The 11,555-nt window shown below is 45.2% G+C and overlaps 1 pseudogene; it reads right to left on the bottom strand.

Moving 5' to 3' along the window:
* Window positions 1-617: 617 nt before the first annotated feature.
* LOC149990127 (cell division cycle 5-like protein pseudogene) lies at window positions 618-3,020 on the bottom strand (annotated as a pseudogene).
* Between the last annotated feature and the right edge of the window lie 8,535 nt (window positions 3,021-11,555).

Genomic DNA, 11,555 nt, shown 5'->3' with positions numbered 1-11,555 from the left:
AAGCGCAAGGTTTCATACACTCCTTGCTAGATAGAGACTATTTATGTTCCATTAATGATAAAGAAAGCAAAGCAAGTTCTAAAACATGAGTACAATACGCATTCTTTAATCCAATTCCCATGACAACCCTCTGAGTGACTGTCAGTCATGTTCCACACACAGCCTTATGTTGAGACGTAGAGACAAGCACGGCCGGGACGCCGGTGGCTCGTCATGCTCAGACAGCGGCTACAGTTCCTTAAACCACGAGGAGAGATTGCCCACAAGTTTTGTTTGTTTGTTTTTTTTTTCAATTTTATCTTTCGTTTTTATTCAAGAGCATACTCCCAGGCAGCACTTTCAAATTACGCTTTTAAAATAAAGGCCAAAACCAAAAAGAATCTGCAAATATGACAGTGCTTAAAGAATGATTGTCATCATAATTTACACTCTAAAATGTCCTGTGGAGTTAAATACTTTATACATAGATTGTGTAAGAGCGATGTCATTTAAAATAAACAACAAAAGAACCCACAGGTCACGGGTGAATTTGTCGTTGAGGATAAACATCAGTTTCAGCCTTCCAGAGTATGAAAACCAGCAGCTAATTCATCCTGTGACAGAATACAAACTGTGCTTCACATTTTGGACTTTAAAGTTTCTTTCTGCAGCAGCAAATCAGCATATCTTTGCTGAAGTCCCTTTTCTCTTTCCTGTTGTCGCTGAACATCTTCTTTAAGACACTCCAGCCTCCTGAGAATAGCAGAATCTTCATGTTTCCTGAGTTCTTCAAACGTGTGTACCTCTAAGTAAGCCTGCTCAATTTGATCCCATAAGTCATTCACCTGTTTCATGAGCCCCATAGTATGGGACTGGTAACCCCCGAGCAAAATTTCTATCTTCTTTTCCATCTTTGCAGCTCTCTTGGCTTCTGTCATCATGTGACCTCTGTTAATCTCGAGCCTCTTTTCCAGTGACTCGATTCTGTCCTTTTTGCTTGCTAGGTTGGCCCGTGTGTAGCGGCTCTGTCCAGGGAGATACAAAACTTGACCATAGCATTCTTCCCACACCTGGTTATAAGCTTCGCTTGAGAGTTCTCCATGACTCATACCTTGTTTTACCACTTCCATCTCCTGTACCAGAACATCCTGGGCCTTTTTCATCTCTTCTTTAGAGAACTTTTCGTAAGGGCTGTGTTCCAGATAGGAAACGTGCTCTGAATTATTGGTAGCAAACCCTACCGTTTTTCCTTTTTTACTTCCAGATGGTTCATAAGGGTGATGTAGAAGGTCATAATGAAGCAATGCGATCGTTTCTTTTTTGATTAGTTCTTCGCTTTTCTGTAAATCTGTTAAAGGCGGTTCTACATTTAAGGCTCTTAGAATAGTTTCGTTTACTTCTGATGGTCTTGGAAGATCTTTCTGGCCAGCTTTGTGCGTTCGTTTCATTTGCTTCACACGCTTTGCGTCTCGCATGGCCTGCTTTCGTGCATCCACATCAGCAGCATCTTCAATGTATGTGTCATCTATTTCACGGTCTTCCAACTCTTTCTCAGCATTTTCTGGTAGAACAATTTCAAAGTCATTCTTGGAGGCAGGAAGGCCCATCAACCCTATACGGAGGTGTTCACGAGACTCTCTTTCCATCTGCTTCACATAAGAGGGATCACGGTAGTCTGCCATTCCATCCTCAGGATCAGTGTTTAACTTGTCTCGAAGAGGAGTTCTGCCTGGGGTGGAGTTAACTGGTTTGGCAGTTGCCCCACTCCAGGGAGTCAGCCCTTCAGATCCATGAGAAGGAGTCCCGACTGGGGTAGAAAGAACTGTGTTTGGAGTCTGTACAGCCTGCCACTGTGGAGTCACACCCGAGAAGTCACTCTCATGCAAGGGTGTGTTAAGTCCACCTTTTAATGGCGTATCCACAGTGGTCAGGTCCATGAGGTTCTGGCCTTCCTGGAGCATTCTGTCCTGGGAAGCTGGTGTTCGTGGTGTTCTCAGAGCGATGCTGTTGTTGGTGACATTGTACTCAGACAGAAGAGTACTGGAAGCAGAATTGGTTATGCCCGACTCCTCAGCAGTCTGACGTGCAATTTCACTCGCTTTGCCTACCTTCACAACTTCCTGCAGTTCTGCATCTGAAATCTGAGGGGCAGGAAGTACTACTTTACTTCTCTTTTTAGTAAATTTAGAAACACCACTAGTTTGAAGAATAGCTGATGGTAAACCCGATCTTTCTTTCCTTTTCAAAGGTTGCTTGTCTTTTCTCCGATCTCGTCCTTCTTTCTCAGATCTTAGCTCGCCATCAAGATCCTGTCGTCTTAACTTCCTGAAATCTGCATCAAGAGCCTGGTAGTTCTCCTCAGACGTATCATAGAAACCAAGAGCAGGCTTTTTTTCAAATGGGATTTCAGCATTATAATCAACCCCTCTCTTCTTTCTTCTTTTCTTCTGGATTTCTATGCCAGCTGCCCAAAGTTCTCTTCTCTTTTGGAGGGCAGCAAGACGCCTTGCCTCCTCCAACTGTTTCTCTCTCGCTGTCCTCTTGGCCTTCTTTCCCTGAGTATTAGCCAGCCGGGCTCTAGCTTCAGAAAGCATCTCAAGTTCATCCTCATCCATATCCATTGGATCAGGACGTGCTGGCTTTGTTTCTGGATTTGAAGCTATTTCTCCAGGTTTAAGTTTCCGTGGATCGTCTGTTTCCTCTTCGTTGTCTCTTTGGGATGCTTTATCCAGAAGAAATTCATAGTGTTCTAAGCACCGGGCAGCTGTTCTTCCAATGATTGGAGCAATGGTCCGCCACTGCGTTGACATTAACTTGGCCAAATGCAAGAGTTTTTCCTCTTCTTCTCTGGACCATTCTATTTTCTTGATGCTTGGATCCAGCCACTCACACCATCTGGCTTTGCACTGCTTTGCCGATTTCCTAGGCAGTAATGAAGCAACCCTAGACCACTGATTTTTCCCATATTTCATAACAGCTGCTTTCAGAATTTCATCCTCGGTATTCCTCCACATGCCCCCCTTAATCACAATTCGAGGCATTTTGGCGGCGCGGTGTCTCAGCCAGTGGCCGAGAGGAGCTTCAGAAAAATAGCAACGGCGCTCCGCCTGCAGGACCGAGAGCCGCCACTTCCTCCGGGCACGACGTTCTGCTATAGCAGCTTTCTTCTAAGCTCACCTTCTCTCGGTAGCTAAGCCTGGGCACCTGGGAGTGGTGAGTGTCACCTTGTGGCTTCTCGGGTTTGATTGACATCAAGCTTGAGGCTTACCCCGCCCACGCTCACCCCACCCACGCTTTTAAGATCCCAGCTGCTCCCGGGAGAGTCTCATTTGCACTGAAGTGAGATCTTCATGACTTCATTACCTTGGAGTCAAGTTCTCTTCATCCTACTCAAGCATCCTTGGGCCCCTCTCAAGTGATTCTTTTCAGTACTCCTCCATCCTCCCCTTCTCTACCCATCTCCTGCCTCCAGGCCCTCGGTGCGTAGGGTGTATGTAGGCGCACAGGTGCGGTATCCTGGCGCAGCCTCCGCTTGTACTCCATCCAGGGCTTCAGCAGGTTGCTGGGTGTTCAGCCAGCTCATTGCTGCTATCTGCTGGGTGTTCCTGGTGAGCACCCGCATCTTCCGTGTCCACCTCCCGGTGATGGGCACCTGACTCTCCTCCAACTGTGCCCCCTAAAAGAGGGCTTACAGCTGCTTATGCTGCCCCTCAGAATGTGAGATGTAAGAAGAGAGGGGGTGGTCGGTGTAGACAAGCCAGCCCTCAGCTCAAACCCTGAAGGACACGTAGGGCCGTGAGGGCCCCAGAACGGCTTGCCAGGGCTTGGGCTGATAGAGAAGGCCGCCTCCCACACCAGGGCTGCAGGCGGCCGGGGTATGCCCTGCCCGGTGGCAATGGGGGCACGGGCCCCTCTGCAGGTTCCCTCATACTCTGCCTCCTCAAAAGGAAGGAGGTCTCAGCCCTGGCTGCTGTGGCTCAGTGGATTGAGCATCAGCCTGCGAACCAAGTGTCGCTGGTTTGATTCCCAGGCAGGGTACATGACTAGGTCGCACGTCAGTTCCCCAGTTGGGGGCGTGGCTCGTGAGAGGCAATCACACAGTGATGTTTCTTTCCCTCTCTTTCTCCTTTCCCCTCTCTAAAAAGAAACAAATTAAATAAATAAATCAATAAACTGTTTTAAAAAAATTCAGAGCCAAGACTCAAATTTAAAAGCAGCAGAAGAAGAAGCAGCTCTTTAAGGAGTTCCAGTCCTTCTTTTACAAAAGAGGAAGCTGAGGCCAAGATGGTGGCTACTGTCTGGAGAAACTTGGTCATTCCTTTAATTAAAATAAGCTAAGAAGAAGCTGAGTTGGGTGACCTAAAGAGATGGCTTTCATCAGAGCTCCGTGGTGATTAGAGGAACGTTGACTCCTTTGGGCTGATTTGAGTCTTGTCTAAGGGCCCCCTAGAGCTCTCTGATGCAGCAGGGATGTGACTATTGTAACTGTAGATCTCTGGCAACCCAGTTCCAATGCCCTAGGGGCTCAATACATTCATCTCCTCACTGTGGGAGAATGCAGCCCACTGACCTTGAATGTGTTTTGCTCACAAGAGAGTTCCTTCCTTACTCCTCGTCTGTGTGTACAGGTAGGCCACCTGTAACCTCCCAAGCTATGACAAGTGTTCCTACAATGCGAAGTTATACATCACATGCCTTTGACCCTGCGGCTCGTGAGATTTACCTTTGTACTGTGGGCATCCCATTGAGCCATGCTGTAATTCGGGCTCCCTGCAAAGTAGTCTGAGATGAGGTTTCAGGACGGGCAGATAGTGTGTCAGGAAGGTCATTCTCGGAGGCAGTGGGTAGCAGAAGGAAGGAAATAGGAACAAGGACATATTGAGTCGGCTTCTGTGAGCCACTGGGACCAGCTATGAGAGTTGTAAGCATGCTTTGTAGAACTGGCCACCCAAGGTATGGGGGGCAGGGGAAGCCTCTTTAGGCACTAGTTTTGTTTTTTGTTTTTCATTTATTCATTGATTCTCCACTGACTGAGGGTTGATTTTGGGCTTGAAGTCAGCTATACTTGTGAGCGGCACCTGTGCATTTGTGGTGTAAGCTAAATCTCTGGGCAGAAAGGAATGCTGTACTGAAGTCTGCACAGCTTGCGGTCAAAATTACAGCATCAGTATTACGTACCGAAGAGATACATTCATTGCTAGTATGTACTGAAATGCAAAAAACAAAACCCTGCAAATTTGCATTTATTATACTTCTATAATAACATACATGACTTTATTTTCAGTTACAATCTAGAAAATAAATATGAAAACAAAAAATAATTTTTTTTCAAATAGCACACATGGATATTTCTTTAAAAACAAACACAAAAAAGTCTTTAATGTTAATTGGAATCTCCAACAGTTGGCTTTGCAAAACATCTTAACAGTCATCGCAAAGAATCTTGCTACGCTGAAGGCATAAACACTTCACAACACTTGCAAAAAATGTTTCGATAAGCGACTTGTTTTGGATGCACAACACCTCACATCTTTTTTTCTTGTCAAGGGAGCCATATGTATATTGTCATTAGCATTTCCTTCAGTTTGTGTTTGGAACTGAACTTTCAGGTGTAAAGGCTTATGCACACCTGTAGAGATACCCACAACTTTTTATTTGTTCTGACAGTAACTGCACTGAGATTTCTAAGAAACATTCTGCGCCTTGTTTTCACATTGCCGTTTAGCATGTGAATAGTCTGAGCATTTTTCGTGCGAGATTCAAAAGTGTGTAGAATATAACTGTAGGCCGTCTCCTGGTGTTCCTGGCCACGTTATATGTACCTATCATTTGGTCCACCACATCAGCTCCTGACTTTGGTTGTTGATGTCAGGATTCTGAGAATCTAAATGTTTGGCATGACTGAAATACATACTTACCTCGCTTCCTCTTTAAAGGGACTCTAAGCTGCTGGGCTTGGAATGAGCGCAGCGCAGAGATGGCCTGGGCCACCTTTGCCTACATCCTTCCTGACCGGCGATCCGTGTGGATGTGAACTGGAGGCGCCCAGTTCCTTGGACACCTTTGAGTGCCAGCCCCAATACCTGTGCTCATCAGAGTTACCATTGCAAGGCTTTTCATGGCTCTGGAATAATTTTTTCCTCTACTGACTATATTGCTGATAGCTCCCACGTGATCAGTGTTTAGCAAGGGCTAAGTGGTGCTCTGCCTCTAAATCGGCACTTAAGCATGAAATTGAAGCTTAGACTTGGCTTTGTGTTCCAAGTTCATAACCTGGTATCTTAGACTTCAAAGTTCCTTCGGGACACACAAAATCTAGATCTTGTCCTGTTAGGACTGCTTTCTCAGTGGCCCCTAGGATAACCCAATGAACTTGGTACCATCATCACCCTTGTTGAGTGAGGACGCTTGGAGGGGAAACAACTTGCCATAGGTCCAATGACCTACAACTGGTAAAGTCTAAGCTTAGTTTAGCTCAGCTTGTGGGGAGTCATCAGAACTGTCTCCTTGGCATCCTTTCAAATTCTGCCTGTCCTTTACTCTCGAGACAGACGGTAACTGGCCACCCACCTTTTAATCCTGGCACTCAATCACGCCTTAACCATCTTTTCTACATGGAATAATGGCTTCTCTCGAGAGCTCCTCATGGTGCCTGCCCCTGGATCTGGCTGCCTCTTCTACCCATTCTCACCTCCATTTCCCCTTCTCCCAAGCCCCCATGCCCCACCTTCCCCCAAAGAACCTCTGCTGACTTCAGGGCAACACCTTGTTTCACCCAGCTCCCATGGCTGTGGCCTCTTGGGCCCAACACCTTGTAACTAGTACACATTTCAATGGCTGTGTTCCCAGCAGTTAACAGCTTTGATTACCCTGCATGGAGTTGCATAAACAGAAGCAGGTGGATAGGAGGTAGCCCAGCTTTGTGATTAAGTCCTAAGCCCGAAGGCTTTGGCCCATCACTACTTGGTGTGGCAGCTAGGGGCTCTGAGGAGAAAGTCTCAAGTTATGGATGAGAGAACATCATGGAAAGTTGGAGCACTTATTTAAGGAATAAAAATATTCACTGGCATCACGGTGTGGACATCTGGTAAAGAATGAACACTTTGCATCCCCACTAGAGCCAAGATTGGGCTGGAGGGACAGCGGCCCTGTCCCAGGAGCTGACTTCTAAACCCAATTGTTCTTGCTTTGACTTAGATCTTAAAGTGCTTCACTTCTGAGCACATCCCTCCAAGCCAATTTAAAAACAATTGGCATCTAGTGCTTAAATAGGGGACAGAAAGGTATTCACTCTGAAGTACCTGCTCCGTGCCAGACACCCAACCAAAAGCCAAGAGTAAGGAGTAACCTAGCTTTTCCGTAAAAGAAACTTCTGAGTCTGGACTCAAACTGAGATCTACGCTGACCTCTGCCATTTGACTTATGATGGACCATACCATATGAGGACCAGAACTCATTGGCGATTGGCTCCATTTTGTGTAATTTCAATCTGAGCAAAACTAAACGTCTAAAGAAAATGCTTCCATTAGGAAGTGTCTAAGTGTTCTGAAACATGCTCTCAGCCTAAGTTACGGTTTACTTTGAAAGATTCCCCAAAGGATCCCTACTGCAAGGCTGGTCACATTCCTGAGGCTTTCTAACCCTTCTGAGATAGAGCACTGAAAGCAAACTTGGACAGTTCCCTCCCTCAGTGTAATAGTAACCCAACCATCCAGTATAACTCATGCACCTGTGCCTGAGTCCAGCGTGGGGTGTGGGGTTCATTAGCAACTCTAGACTTGGTAGCCAAGGAAGGCCTCTGAGAGGTAACACCTGAGCAGGGACCTGAATTAATTAATAGAATCTAGGCAAAAGTCTCAAATCCACAATAGCAGGAATAGCTTGTGCAAAGGTCCTGAGGTAGGAATGGGCTTGACACATAGAATGAAAAGAAAATGACTCGAGGTGGTGGTGGCAGCAGTTAACAGATGAGGACACTAATTGACAGCTTAATTCTGTGGGACCTTGGTTCATATAATAAAATGGAATTCAAGCTTTCTCCCAAGGATGACTCAAGGTCATTACTAATCAAATCTTGTGAAGATGGGCTTTGTGTTAACTTCATGCAGCTGTCTGACAAGTCAACTACAGGCACCAAGAAGTAAATATATCAGTTAAGAAGTGATTCCACTTGAATCAAAATGGTGACAATGAGAATGACAAGATGAAAGTTGAGTTCTGAGAAGTGGTAACTTAATAGACTTGATAAAGGGGACTGGATGTTCGGTATGAAGGAGGAGGCGAGGAATCAAGCCTATATAGCTCCCAGCTGTGAGCTCAGTATTTAATGGTAGCAGAATTAACAGATGGGGAAGTCCAGGGTAGGAGAACATGTCTACAGTATTAAGAGCAAGCTTTGTGACGTTTAAGATGCTACCAGGGCTGAGCCCCTGGCTGTATTCATCTAACTAGTTCTCATACAAGTTGGGGACCTCAAGGAGTGACACTTGTTGTCTGCAGGAGGCCAGAGGAACTGGGCACGAGACGTCAGTGGCGTGGTGGTCCATGGGAATGAACAAGGGTGTCACCAGGGTAGACTTGGAAAAAGAGCAATGCCAGCAACCCAAACCTCACCCTCTGTGTACTCGGGAGTTTTATGAACAAAGATGTGTCATGGCAAAACTAAAAGGCCAAATGCCTGTTCAGCATATGGTCAAAACTCTAGTGCAACTTAGAGAAGCAAATTCTATACTCGGATACCAAACCAATCAAGCCTTCAGTAGAGAGAAGGTTAAAATAACTTGAGCCTTTAATGATAACGTTTCTAGTACTTTTCACTTTCTAAACCATCTCTTAAGAGCGTGGGTTACTTTTTATATCATGAAAATGAGATCAATCCTGAACCCTAGGCAGAAACGTTGGAAGAGCCATGTTGATCATGGAAAGCATGATCCCGGCTCGGTTGCCTCTGGGTATGTGAGTCATCGTTTATGTTATAAAAATAATGGCTTTTCCAAAACTCGACTTCAGAAGGCGCCTGAGCTCGTTAAACTAGCTAGTTGCAACTGCTTTGGCCACTTCTAGCTGTTCTTGGGAACGGTCCCTGGAAACTTCCTCTTCAAGTCTCATTTTAATAGTTACAAATATGAGAGCTGGAAGGGTCCTTGGATCAGCGTAGACTGATGACCCCTTTGTACCTTCGGGGGCAACCAGGGATCTCTGGGGAAATAGAGAAGTCCCCTCATCCACAGTTCCTCTCTGTGGTTTGCTATGGTGGTCCAATAGGGCCTGAAACTATTAAATGGAAAATTCCAGAAATAACTCGTACCTTCTAAACTGCGCGCACCTGTTTGGAGTACTGTGACGTGACTCCTCCCTTCCTCCAGCGTCTACACCCTGTGGATGCTCCCACCCACTTGTCAATCAATAGCCAGCTGGTTATCAGACCCACTGTTTAGGTCTCGCAGTGCTTGGGGTCAAGTCACCCTGATTCTACTTAACAATGGCCCAAAGCACAAGATTAGTGATGCCGGCAATTCGGTTGTGCCAAAGAAAAGCCACAAAGTGCTTTCTTTAAAGGGCCAAGGTAGAAGTTCTCCACTTGAAGGGGAAAAAATTGTATGCCGAGAAAAACAATGGCATGCTGAAGTTGCGAAGATTAAGGTATAAACGAATCTTCTACCCACAAAATTGTGAAGAAGGAAAAGTTTGTGCCAGCTCTGCTGTGGCGCCTCATGCTGTAAAAGTTCCCTCCTCAGTGCATAGGTGCTTAGTTAAGATGTAAGAGGGATTAAATTTGTGAGTGAATGATGTGAATAGAAAAATGTTTCATCTGTCAAAATGCGGCAGACAACTATAGAAATCCCGGTGGTGCAGCTCACCAGGCAACAGATGAAGAAACTGACAGATGAACAAATAAGAAACCTGTCAGAGGCTCAGTTCAGGGCCATTGTTATCAGGTGGCTTACAGAATTAACAAAAGATCTGGAAAAAGATGAGAAAGAATCGAAAAACACTCATACTGAAAGGAACAAAACCACATACGAGACAGATGGTGAGGAAATAAAATCCAGAGTTCAAATCAACAAACCAGAACACAAAGAAGGAACAAACAGTCAACCAGTACAGAGAGAAAAAACGGGAAGCAAGGAAAATGATGAGAGGATCAGAAACCTCTGGGACAGCTATAAAAGGGCCAACATAAGAATCATTGGTTTGCCAGAGGGCGAAGAAGATGAACTAGAAATTGAAAAAATTAAGTGAAAATATAATAAAGCAGAACTACAGGTCCAGGAAGCACAGAGAGTTCCAAAACAACTGGACCCAGGGAGAACCACTCCAAGACACATTATAATCAAAATGTCAAAAGTTAAAGATAAAGAGAGAACCTTAAAAGCAGCAAGAGAGAAGAAAAGAATCATGTACAAAGGGGTCCCAATTAGACTATCAGCCGACTTCTCAAGGGAGACCCTGCAGGCAAGAAGGGACCGGCAAGAAATATTCAAAGTAGTGAAAATCCAAAACCTACAACCACGAATACTCTATCCAGCGAAATTGTCACTCAGAATAGAAGGGCAGAGAAAGTGTTTCCAGGACAAAATAAAACTGAAAGAGTTCATTAGATCCAAGCCACTGTTATATGAGATGTTAAAGGGACTGGTTTAGAAAAAGGAGGATCAAAACTATGAAATCTAAAATGAAAATGCATCACAAGAAACAACAACAGAAGCTAGGGAATGGAAACAAAGGCAAACTAAACAGGCAACGAGAGTGGAAAAAGAACTATAGGTATGGGGAGCATATTGGGGGGAGGTCAGCAGGGAGGGGGAAGGGGGAGAGGGAGGGAGATGATATAGGAATTAAGGAGCATGGTAGGAGGGAATGGAATAGACAGAGAGAGGTTGAGAAGAACTATATGCACAACTAATGGACATGGTCTAAAAGGGGGGGACAACTGTAGGGAGGGGGGCCACCGGGTGGAGGGGAGAAGAGGGAAGGGAAATTGGGACAAATGTAACATTATAATCAATAAAACACATTAAAAAAAAGAAGAAGAAAAATGTTTCAATTGATGGCAACAAGCTGAGCCAGAAAGCATTGAGCCTATAGGAAGAACTCAGCAAAGGATCCCCCAAAGCATGAGTGACCACATTCACATAAGTCATGACATAGTTATAACTGTATTTTATTTTACTATTAACTAATGTGTACAGTAAGATTAAACTGTCGTAGGTCTTGTATGTATGAATGGGGAAGAAAAACAAGTGTACCTATAGAATTCAGTAGCATCCATGATTCCCAGCATCCTCTGTGAATATGGAGGGGTACTTAGCTCAGAACATCAAGTCTAGCCCAAGACTGCAGCCCAGATCCTGACTTGGGCCCGCCCTGGGTGCCCCGAATCTTCAGTCCTCTCTCTATCCCTTTGTTTAATCTGCTCTCCACCTATGGACTGAGGGCACTGTTGATACATCTGCATTTGTTGATTTGTTGATGCCTTGAGTAACTGGACTCCCACTAGAGATTACTAATGCATGCCCTGCGCTGGGCTCTGGCATGGCATTGATTGAGAACCAGGGGGCGGATGGGGCAGCTGT

Source organism: Furipterus horrens, unplaced genomic scaffold (assembly GCF_987537825.1).
Source record: "Furipterus horrens unplaced genomic scaffold, mFurHor1.1.pri manual_scaffold_24, whole genome shotgun sequence".
NCBI classification, from domain to species: domain Eukaryota; kingdom Metazoa; phylum Chordata; class Mammalia; order Chiroptera; family Furipteridae; genus Furipterus; species Furipterus horrens.
This window is presented reverse-complemented; position numbering and strand designations above follow the sequence as displayed.